Source organism: Miscanthus floridulus, chromosome 11, assembly GCF_019320115.1.
Source record: "Miscanthus floridulus cultivar M001 chromosome 11, ASM1932011v1, whole genome shotgun sequence".
Taxonomy (NCBI): Eukaryota; Viridiplantae; Streptophyta; class Magnoliopsida; order Poales; family Poaceae; genus Miscanthus; species Miscanthus floridulus.
In genome coordinates this window covers 50641425-50665770 of record NC_089590.1, presented here as the reverse complement: position 1 = coordinate 50665770, position 24346 = coordinate 50641425, and the positions used below count along the sequence as shown (strand labels likewise).

The following is a 24346-nucleotide window of genomic DNA, read 5'->3' as shown; positions in this document are numbered from 1 at the left end:
CCGGGCTTCGCCTCGCCCGACATCTGAGGGCTAGCTCCGCCTCGCCCGGCCTATGAGGGATGGCTCCGCCTTGCCCGACCTTTGAGGGCGGGCTCTGCCTTGCCCGACACCGAGGCTAGGGCCTCCGTCTCACCCAGCCTCTGAGGGCTGGCTCTGCCTCGCTCGACCTTTGGGGGCGGGCTCCGCCTCACCCGACCCTCTGAGGGCTGGCTCTGTCTCACCTGCCCTCTAAGGGCTAGCTTTGCCTTGCCTGACCCTCTGAGGACTGGCTCCGTCTCGCCTGCCCTCTGAGGGCTGGCTCCGCCTCGCCTGGTCTCTAGGGGCGGGCTCTGCCTCGCCCGACCCTTGGATTTGTGCTACGTCTCACCCGACCTCTGAGGGCTGGCTCTGCCTTGTTGCCCGGTCTCTGAGGGCTGGCTTCGCCTCGACTGACCTTTGAGGGCGGGCTCCGCCTCGTCCGACACCGAGGCCAGGGGCTCCACCTCGCCCAACGAAGATCCATACCACCGCCAACAACTCCAGGTCTAAGCAAATGGCCCTGGGTCAAAGCTCTAACACCAGGGAGGTGACTGGGATGCCCTGATATAACCCATGGCCGTGATGGGCCATACCTGGGGATTCACATCAGGAACAACGTCGGCGTACCGGTGCTGTTCTGCCTAACCCTCATATGAGCACTGACAGGCGCATCAACCCACCACGACGTCCGTCAGGACGGAGTGGAGCGCCATGACCGGGAGACAACGCCTGCACATGGCACTAGTGACTGACAGGGCCGCGACGTGGAGCTGTCCCTGTTGACGTCTACAGGGTTGGCAGGACCCACGTGAAGGAATAGAAGGACCCGGCGATCCTGGAGGACTTCTTCTCCTTCTCATCCTCCTTTTTTCCCTCCACTGTAACCCGTGCTTTCTCTTGGCCTATAAAAGGGAAAGCAGGGCGTCCCATAAAGGGCATTGCAAAGCATCGCAACACATCGTATCAATTCGGACTTGAACCCATCGAACCCCGAACCGATCAGAACACACGAGCACATAGCCGGGAAGCGACCGAGCTCTCGGCACCTGTTTGCTCCTCTCACCAGAGACTTGGGACATGTCTCTCTCTCGACTGTTTGTAACCCCTACTACGAACTTTCAGTGCTAGTAACACGAGCAGCGGCAACGAACTGGACGTAGGGACATTCTGCCCGAACCAGTATAAACCTCGTGTCCTCTTAGTACACCAGCTAAGCCAGACGCGCAATATTAGAAATTTACTAGTCGGTGGCAACTCAAAACACCGATAACTGGCCTATCTGATCGTGGTTGGTGACATGGTTCAGGAGTCACACCATTTCTCGGAACACTGGTGTTACAGCACCTGGAAGTGAAGTCTATAAATAGGTCCCACCCTCTAGCCTCCTAATCACTGTGAGCGGCACCACGGAAAAAGCAGAGGAATAGAGGGTAGACCACATAGCCCACAAACCCTACATTACGCATCCTCACTATAAAAAAACAATGTCTAGAAATAAACAGAGCCTTCTTAGATTAATGTGGGCCATGGTTCCCCTTATAAATAAACAATTCGTTAAGGTCCTGTTTAGATGTTGTTGGACTCACCTTAATACACATGTGTTGGTAGTTCCACTCCAATTCACCCCAACGCATGTGGATTGAGATAAATAAAGTGTTTAATTCCACACATTTGGCGAATGGAGCATGACCAAGTTATTCCGTTTCCCCGGTGTATAGATCTAGGTTCTTCGGTTCAGTGCCACTCTTAGTCTTAGGTATGAAGCAACTGTGGAAGGTGAGCGCCCCACCGAGGGTGAAGCAATTCTTTTGGCTTGGACTGCGAGATAGGTGGTGGACAGCAGAACGACGTCGAATGACATACTCCTTGGCAAGATGATGATCGGTGTGCACTCTGTGATCAAGGATCGGAAACAATGGATCACATCATGATTGGTTGTGTCTTCAGTCAAGAAAGTGTGGGTTGACTGTGTTGGGGCGCCTGAACCTTGGTCACTTATCCCCTCGGCTCCGGTGGCCATGTGTGGAATGGTGGTGGTTGCAGGCCTGTAAGCAGCTGCTTCGCAAATTCTGGCAAGGTTTTGATTATCTGGCCCTGCTGGTTTCGTGGACAATTTTGGAAAGAAAGAAACAACAGAACCTTCAATGGAGTTGCGTCCAGTTGATGGGTTCTATCGTCTCTGTAGCTGACCTCTGGTGCACGCTAGGATTCAGGAAGCTGCAGTTGCTGACCTCTTTGATATGATCAGTGCCCATTCGAGTAGAGCTTTTAGTCGCAGAGTTGTGACCGGTGATGCTGTGTTTTACTTCTACAGGTACTGTGTTATTGTAACGCTGGTTCTGTTTCCTGCGTGCCAATGGTAAGTCGAGGCTTGGTTGTCTTATTGTGCCAGTTTTCTTCCCTCTTAATGAAAATCGTACGCAAACATGGTCGCAAAAAATATATGTCCTCTTTTTTTTATTGTCACATTACTCGACCCCTGTGTAATCCTGTTCGAGCTCCGACACTGATCGCTCGGTGATCGCAGCTATTTCGAGACTGGAGCTCGTTGTTGAGCACTGAAGCCTGGCTAGTTTATTCATCATGAAGACTAGCACTCCGCAGTGAAGTAAAGATGCAGGCATGTGTTCCTCGTGACAGAACACAAAAGGCACACTGTTACTAATCAATGCGCTCGTCGTCAATTTGTATCTTGTGTGTACGGAGTACTCAGTAAATACACGATGTGTCGCGTCAGCTGAGTTTTTGTCCATTTTGTATCTTGTGGGAGGGAGTGGTCCAGCAGGTCAGGGCCAGCTAGCTACCCTGTGGTTGGGGATTGTCCGTTATTTAGTCATCTCCTCCATGTGATTAAGCACGTGAAATGATCCAGCACAGGGCTACTTTCCTTAATCCATGGATTAATTATCGCTCAGATCGATCTGCGGCAGTACGTAGCAGTATAGTGTTGAAGAGTGAAGACACCAGAGGGCGCACGGCAGTAGCGGACACAGCAACAGACGATCCTCGGTTGCAGTGCCGACATCTGACCTAACACCGAGATTTGCCAGTTCACGCTCACGACTGTAGTCACTGACTCACTGTACGTATTGTATCTGTATACACACAGTAGGGCCGTGCGAGTGCGACTGTGGGAGCAATCAAACGGGCGTACTAGTATGTGCTTGCTGCTTGGCTTGGCGGATAGGTAGGCTCTTCGTCGTCGTGCTCCCCTCGCGCTCAGGCTCATCGGCCGTCTCGCTTCACTCCCCTGGACGACGCCAGGCTACGGAGGAGCGGCCGGAGAGGGCTACCTGCGTGCGTGTACTACGGCGACACGGAAGCGGCATCTGCACCGCACGGGTGACGCGACGCCACGGGATGCGTCTTCCCCGCAGGTAAGCCAAGCGCCCATGCAGCGAATTGGCAATTTGGCAATTATGCACCAGCCAAGTACGGTTCGAAAGCGCTCATGTTCTGCCATCTATCTATCGTCTGCATGCAGTTCACTGTTCACGGCAGGGGACTAGCTAGCTACAGCTTCGAACGAACGTCCCCGGCCGCTGGCCATTCATGACGATTCGCTGCGGACAGGGCTGTTCGCCGATGGAGCATGCACAAGGGTAGAGCGACAGAGCGGTGAGTAATAACAACGTGCCCTCCTCCCTGGTCGATCCATAATCCATTCGACGCTATCCAGTCCCATTTGGATGGTGTTTGCCTCAATGACTTCAGAAGTTCAGATAGCACTGTAATCGGAGCTGGGATGTTGCTTGATTGCGTCTTTGTTTTGGAAATGGAAATAGGATAAGATAGCACTAGTTACCGGCGGGTAGGAAGCAAACAGATGTAACGGTAATGCATACCCTTTGTGAGGGGGTTGGGTTATATTTTAGCCGACCAAACGACTCCTTGGTGTGTGTGGATCTTTGTCCCCAAAAATGACATTCTCACTTTACAATCCATCTCAATTTTGATCAATTATATATAAAAAACTATTAGTATTTATGATACTCTCTCCATTAAAAAAAATACAATTCTAGGTTGGATAAATCAAACTTTTCTAAATTTAACCAAGTTTGTAGGAAAAAAATAACATTTCTATATCCAGTTAAGTTTACTACAAAAAAATATATTTTGTAATCAATATAGCGACACTTATTCTGTATCGCAAATGTTAGTAATTTTTTTGTACAAATTCAGCAAATTTTAAATTGTTTAACTCCTCGTAAAGCAAGAATTATTATATTCTTTTTAGGACACGGAGTACATAATAAGTGTCTTGTTGGAGGTTTTGAATACAAGAGCGTGGGAACTTTGCCAATTTCGATGTCGTTGTAGACGTTGACGCCTCAACTATATAATTCTCTGTTTGTAAACTTGTACCTTTGTTGGTTCAGTTTGAGTTGATAAAAAACGAGTTAGCAGCAAATGGTAGTGGCGTAGTGCATTAGAGAGGGCTCAGGAACGAGGATGAGCAGATAAAAGAATCATGTTCTCAGCCAATGGAGTGTCGAGAAAGAAGATTGCCCTGGGCCACGGTGTCTGATTGACTGAGCCCAACATCCTGGTTCTATCCTGTTGTACAGCGAAACAACTGACCACGAGTTACTACTATGCTACTAGAATATGCGGGTTTCCTTTGCTATTAAAAAAAATGATGGACAATATTCCATCCGTCTTGAAATATAATAGTGCATATTGTCCTATTCGCTTTGTTGAAAAGTCTGAAAAGTACGGTTGACTGATTTATTGTGAGAGAAAAACATTATACCATGACTGATAAGTTCAAGCCAATTTGTGCGTCTAAATTTAATGCAAACCTACCCTTTTGTTTCTCAAATTTCTTATATTTATATGTAATTTTTGAATGTTTCTGTTCACTATACTCACTATTACAAAATTGATTTTAGAAGACCGACCTATTTCATTTCATTAATGGAGACGGTCTCTTAAAATAGGTGATGATTTTCGGAGACAGTAAAAAAATGACCGCATCCAAAATTGATTAATAATAAAAATAGATTCTATTATCAGATGCGGACCTCTTAAAAAGTCTGTCTCTGTTAATTGGGCCAAATCCATTATTTTTATAGTAATCTTATGTATAATTTAGATTGGGCCCACATAGCCCAAACCCTAGCTATAAAACATCCAATTACTAAGCCATTCACTCCATCCCTCCTTTCTCTCTTTCAAACACACACCGGCGCCGCGCTCCCTCCTCCTCCTCCTCTCTCTCTCTCACCGGCGGCTAGGTGGCTCCACCAGCACCGGCGCTTGAGCAAGGCCCTCACTGGCGGTTGGGCCCGTTCACACGGATCCGGCGTGGAACACCTTCGGCGCATGTGGATTCGGCGAGGAGCGGTGGTGGCATGTGGATCCGGCAAGGAGCAGCGGTGGCAGCAGGTGGATCCGGCGAGGAGCGGTGGTGGCATGTGGATCCGGCAAGAGGAGCGGTGACGGCGCCCGGTTCCAACAAGGAGGAGCGGTGACGACGCCCGGTTCTGGCAAGCGGCGGCGATGGCACATGGATGGGCTCAGCGAACGGCGGCAACGACGCGTGGATGGGCTTGATGGTTTTTATTTCTTTTTTTTAATCTATTTGCGGAGTCGAGCACTTGACCGCCTCCGAAAATATTAGTTAACATTAGAATTGTTTTGGAGGTGGACTCCTTGCCCTCCTCCAAAAATCGGATTTGACCGTCGACAAAAATATGTTTCAGTAGTAGTGATTTACAAGATGCGCCCGCCTCCAAAAAGCGGATTTGACAGTCGACAAAAATATGTTTCAGTAGTAGTGATTTACAAGATGCCCCCCCCCCCCCCCCCCCCCCCCCGCGCACAATCGACTGTCCAATTTGCCAATATAAAGAAAAGATATGGATTTCTCATATTAACCAACCATAGTCAATCACTATAATCCAAAACCAAACAATATGCATGATTATTATTATAGTTAGCTTATGTATAATTTGGATTATAATAATCCAGTTGCGATCTAATCAGGGCCTTATTAGATGAGTGATAGATAGTTTAATCATGTTGGTGGATGGTGCAAAATTTAGTTGTGGGATAGGCAAAAAAATGTCTAACGGCTTGGTTCTATAAACAGATGAGTCTTTCCCAATACATGTAGGTTCAAGTGAAAAATAAACTAATTTTCACATCAATTCCTCTCATTCTCTTGATATGCCTATATTGAAAGGGACTATCATGTTTTCAAGTTCTCTCAAGAAAAAGAAAAAAACTATCATGTTTTCAAGTTCTCTCAAGAAAAAAAAAACTATCATGTTTTCAAACAAGGTCTAGTGTGGCTCTTGATGACGAACACTTCTCTTATTTTTTCTGCTATATATAATGAACATTAACATTAGCTTTGTAAATTTGACAGGGCCAGCTAGCGTGTGGTGCCATGATATTCCGGGCCCTGTGTGGCTTCCTGCCATTTCTGGATGCCATCAGTGATTCGGTGACCAATCTTCACAGCTCCATTGCCTTTGAGGGCCCAAGTTACAGTGGGCAGAACATCAGTGGCCTCAACAACGACAACGAGGAAGCTAAATCCATCCGCGTCATCGAAGACGACAGCGACGACGCTCTCGGCTGGCAGCTCTGGACGCTAGATTTGCTCGACACGAGCCACGTCCACGTCGACCTGGTGTTCCCGTGCGCGTGCCATACACATGCTGCAAGTGGTGTTGGCAGCAGACCCAGCTCTCAGCGATCGCACACGAAAGCCATCTTCAGGAGCAGGAGCAGCCGTGGCAGCTCGCTGCGGAGGCTGGAGGAGTACCTGACATACGCCGTGGTAGTGGGCACGCTGCAGGTGTTCCTGCACCTGACCCGCGCCAACGTCACCACGCTGTTCCTGCCGATGCTGGCGCAGGCCACGGGATGCGGGCGCAGCAGCTGGGCCGCGCAGATGGGCGACGCCGTGCTGGTGGTGGTGACCACCTGCGGCGTCCTTGGGTCCGCCCTCGCGGCCAGGCAGCTCGGGCGGGAGGCCATGTGCGCCATCAGCGGCGTCCTCAGTCGTCTTCTGCCAGGTACGTACGTACGTCGTAGATACGCACAGCAGCAGTACGTGAAACAACCCGAGACGCTACGTACATGGACATGGCATTGGTGGCAAGCACGTACGTGACGCGACGACTGTTGTTTGTGGCAGGTGGCGGTTCCGGCGATCATGGCGGACGCACGCGGGGCTGAGCCTGAGCGGCGGCGCGCGGATGACGGGCGGGCACGCGGCGGAGATGTTCGCGCTGGCGTGCGCCGTGTCGGGCGGGTTCGGCTGGGCGTGGGGCGCGCTGTTCTGGGCGGTGCCGGGCGAGGGCATCCGGTCCGTGGGGCAGGCGGCCGGCGCGGCGCTGGGATTCGGGCTCGGCTTTGCGCAGATGCAGTGCTTCCTGCTCACGCTGCGCCAGCTCAAGCACGCCGCCTTCGCGTACTACGCCGTATGGATCTGGTCCTGACTCCTGACCCGTGACCCGCACGCCGCCGGCCGCGAGCGGCGAGCCCACGGCGGCGATATGATGCCGATGCGCGCGTGCGGTGCGGTGCATGCACTGATCCGACGCGTTGACAGGCACGCACGAAGCATCGTCATGGAATAGTGGGCACCGTTTTGGGAACTTTGAGGAGCCTGGTCCTGCGTCCTGCCTGCACGACGGCAATGGCATCGCATCGTATCTGCACTGCACGCACGCTGCTGCAGCTGTGCTCGCCGTACGTATTATGTGGAGATGGATGGCGACCCGAGTGTGGCGGCACCAGGCTGCGGCTGCACTTGTAGTATTCGCTGCACTCGCCCAGTCGCCCAGCAGCTTCAGCTGATGAAGCGACAACACGCACATCCGTTCTCGCTGTGTGCATGAGCCAATGAACTTGGCATGCATGCACGGTAGCCTGTGTATAATGGCGTAGTACAGGATAGAGACGTCGTCGTATCCTTTTTCAGCGTGTTGCGTGCACCGTACATGATGTGGTCCAGACTCCGTCATCTCCTACAACTAAAAAACCAAAGTGTAGATATTTTTTTTAGTGTGATATTTATTTTGGTTCATCCGTCTGCCCACGCCTGCGATCCCATGACATCTCTCGCATGCTGCGTCCTTTGGTGTGAAGAAAACACGGAAAATCTTGACCCTGATTTGCATGCGCTATAAATACGGAAAGTCTTGATCGTGATTTGCATGCGCTACAAACACGAAAAGTCTTTGACCCTAATTGCCTCAAACAAGAAAAGTGATCACCCACGTCTCACGCTCGATCATACCGCCCTCGTGCCACAGATATGAAATTCTTGACCCTGATTTGCATGCGCTACAAACACGGAAGACCATCGTCACTCGTCGTTGCACGATCGAACGTGTTTTCTTGGTAGGACTCAAGCGCGTCACTGGTCGCTGCACGGAGACGATCGTCGCGCGCCCCATTCCTCAAGCCCCTACACGATCGAGCCGCCCCTACTTCTTCCTCGTCGTGTAGTGGAGAAGCAACAACAATGGATCATCCACCGTCTGTCTACCAGTGGATGCACCTGTGGCTACATCATCGATCACCGCAAGGTCGCCGCAAGATCACCTCCCCGTGTGATCTCCCTTCCCCGTGCGATCTCCCCTCCACGACCTGCTCCATCATCTGGTCTGTGCGCCCGCGCCATCATCCTCCCCGTGCGCTACGTACACTGCCGCCTCCACAACGTCGCGCCGTCGTCCTCGCCGTTCACCCGCGCCATGCACCCGAGCCATCGTCCTTGGCTACCGCGCCGCTACCTCGACGCCACCTGAGTCGTGCACCCGAGCCGTCGTCTTCGTATATGTAGACCGATTGACGTCGTCCGTCCTCCATCACTTGTCGTTCATGATGTTACACAACCATAGTTCATGATGCTGTAGACGTTCTTGTTATATAGTTAATCATCTATTTTTTCGATATTGTGTGCCTGCACATTGGATGCCATTGTTTTTTAGCATAGTTAGCCCTTTGTCTGTACCAATCTCGTTTCAAGTAGATCGAGCCTTATTTATTTACTGATAGTCTCAATTCATGAGCTTGGTGTAGCAATGTTAGATACTTTACTGATAAAATATATTAGATACTTTTCTCTTGTCAACTTTTTTTATGGCCACTGAATTTTTGGTTTGCTATTTTTTTTTATTACACTGGATGGTATTCAGATGTTTGGCATCAGGCCTTTGCACCTCTAGACCTCGCTCGCTGAATTGGTGTTCCCGTAACAGCAACACCAAGCCAGGTCATAAAGTTATCTCTGCACTGCAAAATATCTGTGGATTGATCTTTGTTTATTTTTGAATAATCTGATGTAGGTAGGCAAGAAAAAGAATGATGATTTCTCACTGAAGTTAAACCTTGAAAAAGGGGGATTTCTCACTGAACTTGCCCTGAATTGTTGCAATTTATTGCCATGACTTACATTTATAAACTCTAGAGGATGAGTCAATAGTTGGCATTGATACACTGATGCTTGATGCGACATTTGTTTTGGTTCGTCCGTCTACCCACGGCTGCGATCCCACGATATATTAATTACTGATTGATCGTGCCATTCTCCTTGATTGAATATTGCCTGTCATGTGATAAAGAAATCACGGTAAAATAGGAAGTAGAAAATTATTGAGCTATCCATATACACATTGCATGTTTGTATGCACCAGCATACATGGCAACGAGCAAAAGAAAAGAGAATTAACACAGAAGAAAAAAGAATTAAAACAAAAGGAACATCTTTGCATTTCTGAGAACTTTGCCAAATCTGCTTATAATTAATTACTTCTTTACAAAAGGGATAGCTTTTTTCTCCTTTCATTTGGTTTCACGCTCACGTGTTCCATCGCCTTCGCTTGCTGTTTCTTGCGTGAACCATAGTTGATGTCATCTATCTTCCATGGCTCAGCCTCCCAATCTCAAGAGAAGGTCCCTACCTCTCCCTGACTAGAGATCCAGCCAGCCCGAGGATCGCCTCGAGTCCATCGGGCAGCGTCTCGCGTCAGGCCACGACGTGGCGTCCTTCTGATCCGCTTGCTCCCCATGGCGCGCCGCCATCCCGTTCGCGACCTTCGGGCTGCTCCTGCTGCTCCCGTTCGACCCCGACTCAGACCACGTCGGCTTCTACTGTGTCCCGGAGAAGGTCTTGTCCAAGACGCTGCCCGACGTGCGCGGTAAGGTGGCGTGTGGCTCCTCGTGTGGGTGGCTGGCGCTCATGGACGAGGCGACATCCGTGATGTTGCTGAATCCATTCGCCGGTGCCCATGCCCCCCGCGTTGAGCTCCCGCCAGCAAGCGAACACGTCATGGCGGCGTCCTCATCGGAACGCATGTCTAGGGTCTATGGCCAGTAGGTCCTCCATCCCACCAACGGCTACGGGGACGCGAAAGCCGCAGGTAGACCCATCAAGCTAGAAGACATGAGGGACATGTTCTTCCGTGAGTTCGTGCTCTTGGCGCCGCCTAACGCCGCCGGCCGCGAGTGCGAGGCCATGGCCATGCTTGGGTGCTCCACGGAGGTCGCGTTCTGCCGGGTTGGAGTCGACAGCGCATGGACTCTGCTCGACACCAAACTAGAGTTCTCCAAGGGGTCCATCGCCTACTGCCAAGACAAGTTCTTGGCGATCGACTGCATTGGAGAAATCTCCGTCTGCAGCAGCAACGCCGCCGGCGCTACTCCAACTGCGACGCTACTGCCATCGCTGCCGCCATCTGCGGGGCACTGCCACCGTAGCTACCTGGAATCAAACGGTGAGCTGCACATTGTGGGTGCCATGGTGAGCATGTTCCATGAGACACAGAGCTTCACCTACAGCAGCGCGATCTATAAGTGCAACCTCCACGACCGTACGCCGGAGTGGTCCAGGGTGAGGGACATCGGTGATCAGACATTGTTCGTATCTAAACATTTCAATGAAAGCTTCAGTGGAACAAGCGTATCCAAGTACAAGGAGAACAAAATCTACATGTCTGAGCTATTGTATGGGGATCCAAACGACTTGGTCCATCGACTGAAGATCGTTGATATTGCTACCGGCGCATCCGAAGTGAAGCCCGTCCAGGAAAAGATGCAGGGTTCCGAGACTCTAGGTTGGATTCGACCCAATCTCTGGGAGCTCTAGAGTTTGTGAGCCTGCGACGCAGCGTACTTCGTGACTGTGTTAAATTCATAAACTTTGCTTTTTGGATTAAATGTCACTTTAACATTGGTATTTAATTTAACAATATTGTTATCTTATCGTGCGATCTGTGTGTTTTTAATATAAATTGTTAATTATCCCGTAGCAAACGCGTAGGCACGCTACCTAGACCAAGATGTAAAGTTGCGAATTACTGGAGTGATCAGGGATTGATATCTTTTCAAGAAACAGGGACTGCATTTTATATTTGTTTGGGACTTATATATAAGAAAAAATAGAGAGAGAAAGAGAGGAGGAGGAATTACTACATGTACTAGTAATAAAAGGAGATTCAATTGGTGTCGGAATCACAGAGGACATAAATCTGGATTGTCAGATGTTCAAGATACACACACACCAATGCAACTCCTTCAAATTTTGGGTAGCTTCAGACACTCTAGCGTCAATTGATTCCCTGGTTGACGCTCTTGCAAAGCTGCTTTGACGCGGTCCAACAACTTTGGTGGCCGAATTAGTACCCAGGCCCAGCACAATATATGTACTAAATACCAATATGCGATTACCAGGTAAGCATGTGGTGGTACTAGCGTACGTAGTGCACAGATTCTGCGTTACCAAAAGCTCTCTGCTGCTCCAGTGCGGCTTGTCACTCACGCCACTTTGGGCTTTGAAGATCGGCCCCGGCATCTAATAGGTCGACGAAGCGGTCCGGAGTTTCGGTGCCCAGATCACCCCGTGCTCCGCCGTCGCTCGATGGATCAGCTACGTGCTCCAGCCGGGGCCGGGCCGCCGGGGCGAGGCCAAGTGCAGCGTACGGGCGCGCACGGCCGCCACTGCCCGGGCGACACAAGTGCCCGATCGAGGGGGACGTGAACACATCATGGCTTCACGTACGCTTTGGTTGACCGCGAGCGAGCAAGCGCGAGGTGGTGATGGTGATCCCGGGGCCGCGGGTGGGGGGAAGAGTGGAAGACGGAAGAGATTTGCGGCCTCTTTTCGCCGGCGCTGGGCTTTCAACGACGGCATGATGGCGCGGCCCGGCGGCCAGCCAATCCACGTGAGTGAGACGATGAGTGGATGAGGCACACCATTCGGCGGTAGTCCGGTGGTTTTTACCTGTACCACGGGCGCTTGGCTTTTGAGAGCCGCGGCATGTGAGCGGCGCCTCAAGTGCCGTGCATGCGTGCGTGCGCGATACGCCCGAGCTCCATCAGCCAAGTCACGATCCGCTGGTCTCGCTCGCTCTCGCGGTCTCGCCCACCGGCCGCAGCAGCCCCACAAGATTTACCGGCCATCGATGCACCTTTTGTTAGTATCCGTCGACAGATTCTGCCGACAGATTGTATGTGCTCAAATCTGTCATATTTTTTTATAAATATGACTCAGTAGATAGTTATATCATAAATTCTAAAGCACAATCAAATATATAGGAATTTGACAAATTTAATATAAAAAAACTATCATCAGCTAAATAGCAAAAATCTTTTTCTTTTATAGTACAAAGAAAGAAATGAGAATATTGTGCGGGAAGTTAACCTGCAAGATGGTAGGTTTGTGGGGTAGGGTGCTGTCGATTATTGATGGTGAAGGAAAGAGGGATTGGAGCCAGGTGCATGGCATAGTTATTGTGACGGGACTCATGAGAGGAGCATATTCAATATAGGTACTCTAACCAGGGTCTCTACTCTATTTTTTTTGTGTCAAAAAAAATCCAGCATAGTCTCAACCCAAGTACCTACATTATGCAGGCTTTCAAATGCTTCCCCAGCTCTCTCTCTCTCTCAGGGGCGCGTAGGGAGTCCCCTAATTCTTCGTAGGCCTTGTTTACATAAGTTTTTTCACTTTTTATTTATCACATCAAATCTTTGAACATATGCATAAAGTATTAAATGTAGATAAAAAAATAATTAATTACATAGTTTGATTGTAAATTACGAGATGAATCTTTTGAGCCTAGTTAAATCATGATTAGACAATAATTATCAAATATAAACGAAAGTGCTACCGTGCCAAATTTCCCCGCAACAACACCTCCCATGAGTCTTTTTTCGCCCCAACTTTGTCTCGTGCCTTACTCCCTCCCGCCACGCCACCCCCGAGTCCGAGCCTGCCCTTCCCGCCTATAGGTGGCCAAATGGGTCGCCTAATCCGGCACGGCACAGGCTCGAAAAATCATGGCTCGATCCTGTCAGGCCAGGCATGGCACGGCCGTGCCGAAGTCATCCATGACCCGTTTGGGATTTCCACGAATGGATGGCTATAGCAGCCGCAAGGCCTTACCAAAATTGGATCCGTCCGTGATGACTTGTCTAAGGGCAGTCCCAATAGTGCATTGACGATGGTTTTTATTCTCATTAAATGACTTGCTATGTAGGCAAAATGCTGACATGGCAACGTAATTAATGAAGAAAGAGAGCAAAAATCATAGAAATGGTTTCTTCATGAAGAAATCAGGTTTACTCTTGACCCAATGCACCAAGAAACCATGAAATCGTCATTGGGGAGAAACCATCAATTTCTAGGGAGCTCGTGTCGCACTCCCATTGGAGGAAGAAGATAGAGTTGGAAGAGAGAAATAGAATAATTATTACTCATAGAAACCATGGGTTGGAAAATAGTACTTTTTTGTACGGTATCCTATGTTATAAAAACTACTGGTTTCTTTCATTGGGACTGCCCTAAGGATAATTTTAACGGGAGTTTCATCCAGGTTTCATCCTCATTTAATGAGTTGCTATATAGACATTTTTTATGACTTTAAACTATATTTAATAAGAGAGAGAACAAATTTATGGGGTTGTAACTCTCCTGACATGGTTACCAACTCGCAATGAGTCATGAAATTAAATGTACATTAAACTATAGAACAAAAATTTCCATTGAGTAATTGTATTTATTTGACACGTTTCCTAGGTGTCAGTCGCCTGAATTATGGCTTTTGTTCAGGCGACGTTTTGACTACTTGTGAACATAAACCAGTATCAATAGATTATGGGTGTTGGATCACTACTACATAAAGGGTTTGTAGGGGCGGCTCAAGACCATTTGCAGGGGTGGTTTGGCTAGTCGCCCCTACCAAAGCGTCTCTACAAATCATGTATTTGTAGTGGTGGTTCTCAGACCATCCCTACAAATTGATTTGTAGGGGTGGCTCAATCTAGAATCGCCCTACAGTACGTTTTTCTGTAAAAAAATTCAAATTTACAATTCAAATTCGATCAGAACATACATATGGCCCTGTTTGTTTCCGTGTATTCCCGCATTCGCATTGCGAGTGAGCGAGGAAAGCGAGATAATCCCGCTGAACGCCCCACGACCAACGTTTCGAACCGCGTTCGCTCAAGAGTATTATATAAACTACAAGCACAAAAGTATAATATAAACTACAATTACAAGTCCAATTCATAAGAATATATATAATCCATCATTAAATAGACATAATTCACAAGGTAAAACCAATGTTAAATTCCATACACATTGTTATCAACGTCCTAGAGCTAGCCTTTCAGTCTCACGAAGGTGTTGGTACTGAGGATTTCTACCTAAGTCAGACTCTCGGTCATGGTAGGTGCCTTTGACGTGTACAATCTGGTCCAATATGAAGTTGCAAAGGTCGCCGACGAGCTCTAAGAGTTGGTCATCCTTGTATGGGTCTCTTTTCATTTCTTTCTCTTCTTTTCACTACAAGAGAACAAGTTTCGGTTTAGTATTTCATACCATGTACGAAGTTTTTATACTATGGGTGAAGAGGTTCAAACTTACCCTTAAGGGGTGTCTCCTGTAGGCACCGGTGTTACTCATCATAGAACATACATAGTATCCACAATGTACACTCTCAGGCTTCTGCTTGGGGCACTGTGTGTTTTGCATATGGAAATATTAAGTAATGCTTTTGATAGCCATATAATGGAGTACTAAAGAAGTAAGTTACACTTACCGCACATAATGTTTTTATAGCCAGCTTTTTCTTCCTTACTGGATCATGCCTTCCGTGATGTTTAGTGACATAGAACCCAAATGCCCTATTCGAATTATTTTAGCAAATACAACTTGTTAGTATCCAAAAGTGAACGTTACAAGTATGTATACAAACATATAAGCTAATGAGGATTGTCGATATGTATACGTCTTGAGAATCGATATGAAGTCTTTGTACGTCACTAGGTCCCTATCTATTGAATCAAAGACCTATGCCATGCTCCTCCCGACATCAACGCCTATACAAATCCAGTGGTTGCTGCATGGATTTAATTATAGAACTAGATAAGCTCTTTTGCATCAAATAAAATATATCGAACAAAGCTTTAAGTATAGAGTTGAACTTACTCGAAGTTTTATGGTAGCCATATAGTAGAGTGCTGTTAGAGAATTTTAAAAGCCACGGCAATGTATGCCGAAACCTTAAGGGACCCTTCCCTTAGTTTCTTCGTATGGATGTGCTCTTTCTCCCAAAGAGTCTTTCCAGCAGCTAGCTCTTTGTCATCCAGTTTCCACTGTTTAGGGTAATTAAAATTTATTTGTGCTATAGCTTGAGGGTCTATATACCCGACTTTCACACTTGGCATTTGTTTTACAATGTGCACTTGCATTCTACAAATCACGGTGTGGGTTAGTTACAACAAAATTCAAAGATTACATTCATATCATATCGGGAGGACAAGGACTTACAGGCACCATGTGCAAATTAGATTCATCTCCATTGCTCCAAGGTGAAAGCATGTCTGCATGTCATTGAAGTCAAAGATAATTTTTCTAGCTGGGCTTCCAAATGTGCCGGTGGGGAAGCATGCTTGTACGAGGTCTATGCTCGTTGGGAGAACACACAAGTACCAATCATGGAACCTTCTCATTCTAAGTGGTAGGCGCTGGATGTCCTAGTTTGATAGGAAGGGCTTGCCTCTTTCATATGTTTTTGGGCCATCCTTTGACCATTTGATGGCATCAACATTTGGATATTGCTTTGTTGTTTGGTGGAGTTTGCTAGTGACAGCCTCCTCAGAAGCCCATGATGGGACTTTTTAACTTGGTTCTTAGGCTTGAACTGGTCATGGGAATACCACTTGTGTATCGACGAGACGTCTTTCATCAGAACATAAATTGGTCTTATGGTGATTGGATGCTTCTTTCGAAGTTCCCATTCAGGCACGTCCTCATTTTCTTGTGCATCACCTTCTTCAAGAGGCACTCGTTGTTCATGTATCGGTTGTGCTTGTTGAGAAGACTGTGGCATCTCATCATGCACTTGCTTAGTGCAAGCTAGAGAAGGTTGGGGCTTATCAGGCACATGCTCGCTAGAAGGCAAGGAAGAATGTAGCATCTCAGGAATATGGTGGTCACGAGACGGTAAAAATATCTCCCCGACCTCAACAACTCGCTCTAAATTTGGGACAGGGGGATGTGGTGATGAAGCAGTTAATATAATGTCCCATTTGTGCCAGAGGATGAACTACCCCATTACGTCTCCGAGTAACACCAGCCCCTCAGGAGTTGCGTAGTCTATCCTCCACCGCATGAACTCGGGCTTCACGGTATGCACCTCAACCCTAGTGTAGTCTGACGGTATCTTATTATTGTGGTGTAAGCCACTGTGAGGATGTGCCACATCCGTTGGCACCTCCATCACAATGTTCTGCCGGCCGCTGAGAAACACCAAGGTGCAACTAGTTGGTTCTTGTATGCAATCGACGGGGGTTGTGGCTGTAGTGGAACCTTGGCTGCTAGGAACTTTCGGAGGGCTACCAACTAATGCCAGTTCTCTCGACGAAGTCATTAATATCCATAGTGAAAGCATCTAGGCCCCTAGTTGGGTTTCGGTGATTAATGACAATATGTGATTATTGTGACTAACATGTGTTTTGCAGAGGTAATTAAGTTAGGTCATGGTAATAGAGATCGATTAGGCTATCATGGTGGTCATGCCCCTATGATGGAAATCATTTCGGTTTTCAAAGGATGGGCGACAAGGTTAAGGATGGACTAGTTCTAAGTGTCGATTAGAGTTGAAGAGACACTTAGAGTAGTTTAGGACTTTGTTTTTCCTTTGGCTATACTATTAAGGGGGGTATGGACAGGTAGCTTGACCTAGGTGAGTCTAGTGAGTTAGGTGTGGTGCACACTTACTAAATCTAGCACTAGGTAGCTCCTAAGAAGCCCTTAGATCCATTAGAGCAAACTTCATTCACATATGATCGAGAGTTGAAAGTTAATGGAGGGTCAAATACTGACCGGACGCTGGCTCTAGGGTGACTGAACGCTGGCGCAGAGTCCGGTCAGTTCATTTGATCCAGGTGAAATCGTCTGGTGTGACCGGACGCTGAGAGGTGAAGTGACCGGATGCTGAGTCCCAACGTCCGGTCGACTCCAGTAAGGTTCTAGAGAGGGGAAATCACGGCCGGACGCGTCTGGTCAGTGTTGACCGGACGCTGTCTAGCGTCCAATCACAACTTAAACACTAGAGTTCAGGGAGAACTGATCGGAGCATCCGGTCAACATGACCAGAGCATTCGGTCAACCCGCAGAGGCACATAACGGTTTGTTTTTCAGCCATGGTTATAAATACTTCCTCCATTCATGTGTGAGGGTACTTTTGCTCATTCCAATAGCTAAGAAACACCTTTGAGAGTGCCAAGAAGAGCAAGGTCCTAGTGAGGTGATTGAGATTTGAGAATCCCAAAGAGAGCCCTCATTAGTGAAAGCAAGAGTAGCAAAGTGTGCATCCACCCTTCTCATTAGGCTTGTCGTGGTCAAGTGAGAGTTCATGCTTGTTACTCTTGGTGATCACCATCACCTAAACTGCTTGGTGGTGATTTGGAGCTTGGTGATCATCCGGCAGAGCTTGTGGATGACCCAACTCAAGTTATGAGCGGTTGCGGGTGATTCACTGCAACAGAGTGTTAAAGAATCAACCTATAGAGAGCACTTGATTCTTTGCATGGATCAAGGGAGAGCTACACCCTTACGCGGGTGCTCCAATGAGGACTAGTGAGAAGTGGCGACTCTCCGATACCTCGGCAAAACATCACCGCGTTCCTCTTTCTCTCTTTACTTTGTGCATTTACTTTGAGCAATTTAATTCTTATCATTTACATTCATAGAATTGCCATGCTAGAGTAGGATTAGAACATAGGTTGCTAAACTTTTGTGCGGTAGATCAATAGAAACACTTTCTAGGCCCAAGGGGTTAAATGGACTAACCTTAGGACTTAATTATTGCAAAGAAATTTTGAATTAGCCCAATTCACCCCCCTTTTGGGCATCTTGATCCTTTCACGTGGCTTCATAGACAGTCCTTGCTCCTCTAGCGCCTTTGCAACTAGAGCCTTCACTTAGAGCTCAAGATTAGTCTCCCAGTCTCTGTCATATTTCTTGTACATGTGCCTTTCCTCTTCGAATTCTTGCTTCTAGGTCGTCCTTTTCCCAAGCCAAGGCTAAGCTCGTCCCTGTCTCTAGAAGGATTGAATGAGCCCTTCTCCTTATCTTCAACATATTTCAGTATCCTTGATACTACCTCTTGGGTCTCTGACTTATCAAACTTAAGATTACCGCCGGATGATTCTATACTCCTTGTATATATCCAATTCCTTAAGCGTACCTTTAAATTTGTCACATCGATATTCCCAGTAGCTGCAGCCTCTTTGTCCATCTTCCTAAACTGCTCTTCCTTAGCATAGTAGCCACTGGGGCCTAGATGATGGTGGCGTTTGTTTCTCTTCGTCAGCTCGGTGTTACGGGCACTGAGCTCCAATGCCTCCAGTGAAGTCTTCTGAGCCATGAGCTCCTCCCATTGACTAGGAGTTATGTTGTCGAACTCGTTGAAGGGAGTTAACCCCTTTTGGATATACTTCTTATTGAGCTCCAACATCCAACTCGGAATGACTCTCCCATCATCCTGAAAGTATTTTTTACCAGTTCATGCTTACCCTCCGGAAATCTAAAATTGAGCTTCAGCTGCCTATCCCATAGTTCATCCTTTTTCTTCTTTGGTACCTCTTTCTAGTTAGGGATTGCTGGGTTTAATTTATCTCTTACTAGGGCCCCAATCGCATTATGGAATCGTCCTCTTAATTCCTTCGGCTCAAGGATCTCCCCTGCTGGCCCAACCTCCATTATCACATAGCATGCCTTATCTAGATATTGATTTGCTTTTCTATCCCCTCGTTTCCTCTTAGGCTTGGTAGTCGTGGTTGTGTCTTGAGGTTGTGGAGCAGAGGCCTCAATGTCCATCTCTATGGTTGTTGCCTCTACTCTTCTTTCCTCTACTCTGTCTTGTCCAGCGAGATGTCGCGGACGTCGATGTCATCTTTTTCGAGTTTTAGGAGGGACCTGTATATATGACAGGTCAAAGTGTTAGCAGAGATAACACAGCCAAAGCTTTAGCAAAATTTACAAGCTAAGCCTTTTTCCCTACCTCCTCGTTCGGATCAAAATCCTTGTCCAAATCTTTCTCTGTTGACCTCCTTCTGGCTTCATGTGGGAAAGGATCCTCGGGACTTCTATATTTCTCTTCTGAGTCCTCATCATCATCATCTTCTTCTTCACCTTCAGCAGCCTCTCCTACTCTTCCTTATGCTCCCCCTTCCTCCTTGTCACACTGCTCCTGAGTAAGCATCACTTCTAGATCCTTTTCTAACTCGTTATCGAACCGCTCCTGAGTAAGCTGGTCCTCTAGTGCTTGCTCCTCATAGGTTGGCTACTCATCATGCTCAGGGCATCGGGCTGCACTATCTGGTGTCTGCGACATTATTTCGCGCTTTGTTCTAATAGATACAAGAAAGTGTGCTTTAGGTACGCGAGAGGGTATAAGAAATAAAAAAGGTCTATAAACCAAAGTAGTCCTATAAAACAACAATTTATAAAAAATGAGTAGTAGCAGTAGTAAAGGCCTTAGAAACATGTCAATTATCATCTGATCATGAACTTAGAGCATCAAGGCATCATAACAGAGAAGAGAGGAGAAGGTAATGTAGGGGCGGCTACTAATGATGCCAAGTTTCTCACAAGTTCTTGATCATCAGCTCATATTCCATATAATGTATGGACTTAGACAATTTCATCATCGACAAAACAAAAGAGAGGAGAAGAGAGGAGAGGGGAGATTTGGCAAAAAAAAGCAACAACTGCTTAGCAAATATAGAGCAGCAACTGATGGCAAAAGACAGGACAACAAGTCCTAGGCGAGTCCTAGGAGATTTGGCAAAAAAAAGCGTCAGCTGCTTAGCAAATATAGAGCAAGTTAATACATAGGGATGCATAGTAATGCATAGTACCAGGAATTTAACACATAGGAAAAACAGTAACCAGTAGTACTAGTAGTAGGACAGCAGTAGTATTATAGTAGGACAACAATAGTAAGTAGTAGAAGTAGTTGGAGTAGTAGTAAGACAACAATAGTACTAGCAGTACTACTAACAGTAAGCCAGTAACTTGCAAGTAGTTGGAACTGAGCAGGAATTTAAAGTAATTGCCAAAGAATAGCTACTGATGATGAAATGTGCTTTTCATAGCTACTAACATGGAACAGTGAAAACTTCCTAATAATAACATTGTAGGAATCACTTGACAGATGAAGCCAGCTACATGATGGTCTACGGAAATGACAAAGCTGGTGTACAACTTTTAAAGTGCTCAAACCCTAAGGCTATCAAACAAACATCCATTATTCTTCATTTCATTTTATCCGAGAACTACAACCCAAATATAGTTGAGCTGACAGTGGTGCTGACAAAATCTAAATTTGAGCGATGGGCCCGGGAGTACAAACGGTAGAAGTAGAAATTTAGAACAATTTAGAGTTCATGTAAACCACAATTTAGAACAAACATTATAATATCTATTTTGGGACTGCTCAATGCATTTCTGGAGGACCTTAGCAATGTGTCAACATCATAAATTCTAAAAACCATAGAACAGATCAGACAATGTGCTCTTCACTGGTATTTTCCTAGGCAAGCATGTGAGGTGGTGATTTGGTCGAGCAGTATAATGTTTGGAATTTAGTCCCAAGTTGTAGCTTAGCAATTGCATACAAAACTAATTGTGTCATCACATTACTAAGCACCGATAAAATTTCATATCTAGAACTAGAATAGCCTAATATTACTATAGCACTGCAAGCCATTAGGTTTTTACCTTCTATCATCACTAGGACAGAAGGTATTGCCAGCAAAAGTATGTAAAACAAAGTGGTCAACTCTAGTCATGATATTAAGGTCAACTACAAGGTTATCGAGCAAGCCATATCTCACATATGACAGACACCAAATGAGGCAATTGGCTAGACAACAACGCAAGTTATCACCTTAGAATGAAGCATAGCAATAGAAAGGTAAATCATTTCTCTAGCTCATGCAATATAAATAGATACACTACTTTGAACTGTCCCAAAGCAAGCTTATTCTAGCAACTGTATTGCTTTAAACTAGGATTTGCTTCTATAGTATTAAGGTAAAGTACAAGCTGGTAATGAGCCAGTTCCATCACCTGATTAGACCTGTGCCCGGACAGTCACTAAAAACCAATAGCATGCACGTTGCATCAAAATAATTGGATCGGACTAGTATAGTGCTAGGCAAGTACAAAAAATAGTTGAGGAGGATTATTGGCCTTACTGTTTAGCTTTTAGGACATTCCACAAGCATGCAAATATTTAACTTCGATACTATATCACCTGTGTGCCCGTATCTGTTCCTTATTGTTTATCAAATAATTGTGTTTTGATGTAGTAATGCACTTGCTGCTTGTAATTCTAATTCTAGCATAACAAGTGAACTAACACATACCTCAAATGCTAAAGCAAAATCGTTGGTCTCAGGGATAAAAAGCCTAATTCTTAGCAGGTATATGTCTTACATGTAAGAATGCATGCACCGTGAGAAAACTGCCAAAACAACAGTCACATTGCATCAATAGAAAAATGGCCACCAATATATATAGTGTTGTTGGTGTTACAAGAAATTAAAAAAAAAGAAAAATGCCAGCTCACCAGTAGTCAGTAGACTAGAGGAACCAGGACACTATAGAATGATGAGGCTGAAACATGGCTTCACTATTGAATAGGAGGCAAAAGGAAGTCCCAATTTGATATTCTTGAACTGAAGGAACAAAACATTACAGTAGCATAATCCATTGGTAGGGGTGGCAGCTATAGCTGACTCCATGAACACTTTCTGGTCATGTTCGAAAATCTTTACCATAGTTGGCAAAAATGACATATGCTCAGTTGAAACATAATAAAGGCATCATAGGCAGTAACAATCATAGAAAATGACATATGCTTAGTGCTTCAGGTTAAAAAATGGCATCATAGGCAGTGGTACATGCTGCTAGGGTACATCACAGGCATCATAGGTAGCTAGGGTGGTTCATCACAGGCAGCACATGCAACAAGAAGATGGGGCATGAAAAACTATTGTAGGCATCATAGGGAGTTGCTGTGAAATATCTCTCAATGCAAGGGCTAGCCTATAGGCTAGATGGATGGATCGAAGATAGATAGATAGATGCAGATCGTTGAAAGCAAGTATAAGATATTGATAAGATGAGGGTTAGTGCAATCGATTTGCCTTAGATTTAATTGTCTTTTCATTTGACCTTGAACTTGGAGCTTAAGAAACATAGACAGCAACAAACCTCAAACAGATAGTAGAAAACAAAGATCATGATAGACATGAAACCATGAGAGACATCCAGCCTAGCCATCAGATTATCACAACCACCTAGCTGTTGCTTGGGCATGGATGTCTCACATGGTATGATGATAGCCATGAGAAGCATAAGCAGAAGATAGAAGAAATAATGCTCCAGTACCTCACAAGTCCAAGGTCATCAATGTGCATAATCCATTACTCAACTAGCACTGTTATCTTCACAGGCATGAAAAGAATCTCACAATTGTATCAGACTCATTCAAAAAAATAGTGGATATCATAGGCACAAAAAATGCAGGCCTCAGCTAACTGCAAACTAACTTATGATCATCTTGCAAGCTAACTGCAATCATCCCAGGTGGCAAATAAGAACACAAATTGCTGAGGCAAGATCATGGCTCCCATGGAAGCGTGGGACACATCCATTCCAGCCATCAGGTTGGCATGCCTATAATAGTTGCTTGGGAATGGACGTATCCCATGGTTTGATGAAAGACATGAGATAACACAAGAAGACAAAAAAGCACCAACAGGAAGAATACCCATAGCCACCTCAGATTGCTATAGTTTGCATCATCGGTCGATAGAACTAGAGAAGCAATAGCGGAGGACGAACTAGATGGGTGCGTGGAAGCAAGTGAGCATACCAATCTAGAAAGCAATTTAAGACTGAAGCACCATAATAATATAGTGTTGGTGATGCAGAAACAATGGTAGAAGTAAAAAAATTTGTTGTCGAATGACATTTTCTATCTACAGGATGAAGTTAATCTAAATTTCTTGGTTGTCACTTTGTCAGGTCTAGAACAATGAAGGGCTAGTAAATTTTTGGCATTCTATTGTCATCATATCTTTTTGCTAGTAGTATGCACTGATTTATGTCATTGTGCTCAGGGAAAAGACCATCTCATTAATCATTATATAGTAGTGTACTTGTGTGCCTACATTCATTAGTAAACAGTGCTCCTTAGTGGTTACTAGTGGCGTGAAATCATTTCTTCTCTGTGTTTGTATAATTGTTGGATAGTCAATGCTTTTCTAATGTTTATATTAAGTTCACCTTTTGTACATATCGTTGATTGTAAAGGAATCATAATTTTGTTTAGCTAGACAATGTTTTGCTCATCATCATTCATTGTAAAGGAATCATAATTTTGTTTAGCTAGACAATGTTTTGCTCATGGACATTAGATGTGCCATCATGGAGCTCTTGAAGTTTTAACCAAATTTCATGTGTCGTATTTAAAGTGAACACTTGGTTAAACACGTCCATACTAAATGATTCAAACAAGCAATTTTTAGCTCTAGCATTGAAATGAATTTCCTTTTCTTCACTCTTCGTGGGTTTATCAGGAATCTTAATGGTTTTCATTCCATCACGAGTGACTCTCCAAACACCCAAATCAACCGCCTCAAGGTAGCAAGCCATTCTAGCTTTATAATAGGGGAAGTTAGTATCGTCAAAGTGCGGAGGCTTAGAGGTATCCATCCCAACCACTCTAAATAGCGTCGGCTCAACAGCGGTTAAGCCAAAGGTCTAAATTGAGCCAATCGG

The 24346-nt window shown here is 46.0% G+C and overlaps 1 pseudogene; it reads left to right on the top strand.

Moving 5' to 3' along the window:
- The first annotated feature begins 3169 nt into the window (after nucleotides 1-3169).
- On the top strand, nucleotides 3170-8010 carry LOC136494534 (sugar transport protein MST1-like; annotated as a pseudogene).
- Nucleotides 8011-24346: the final 16336 nt, after the last annotated feature.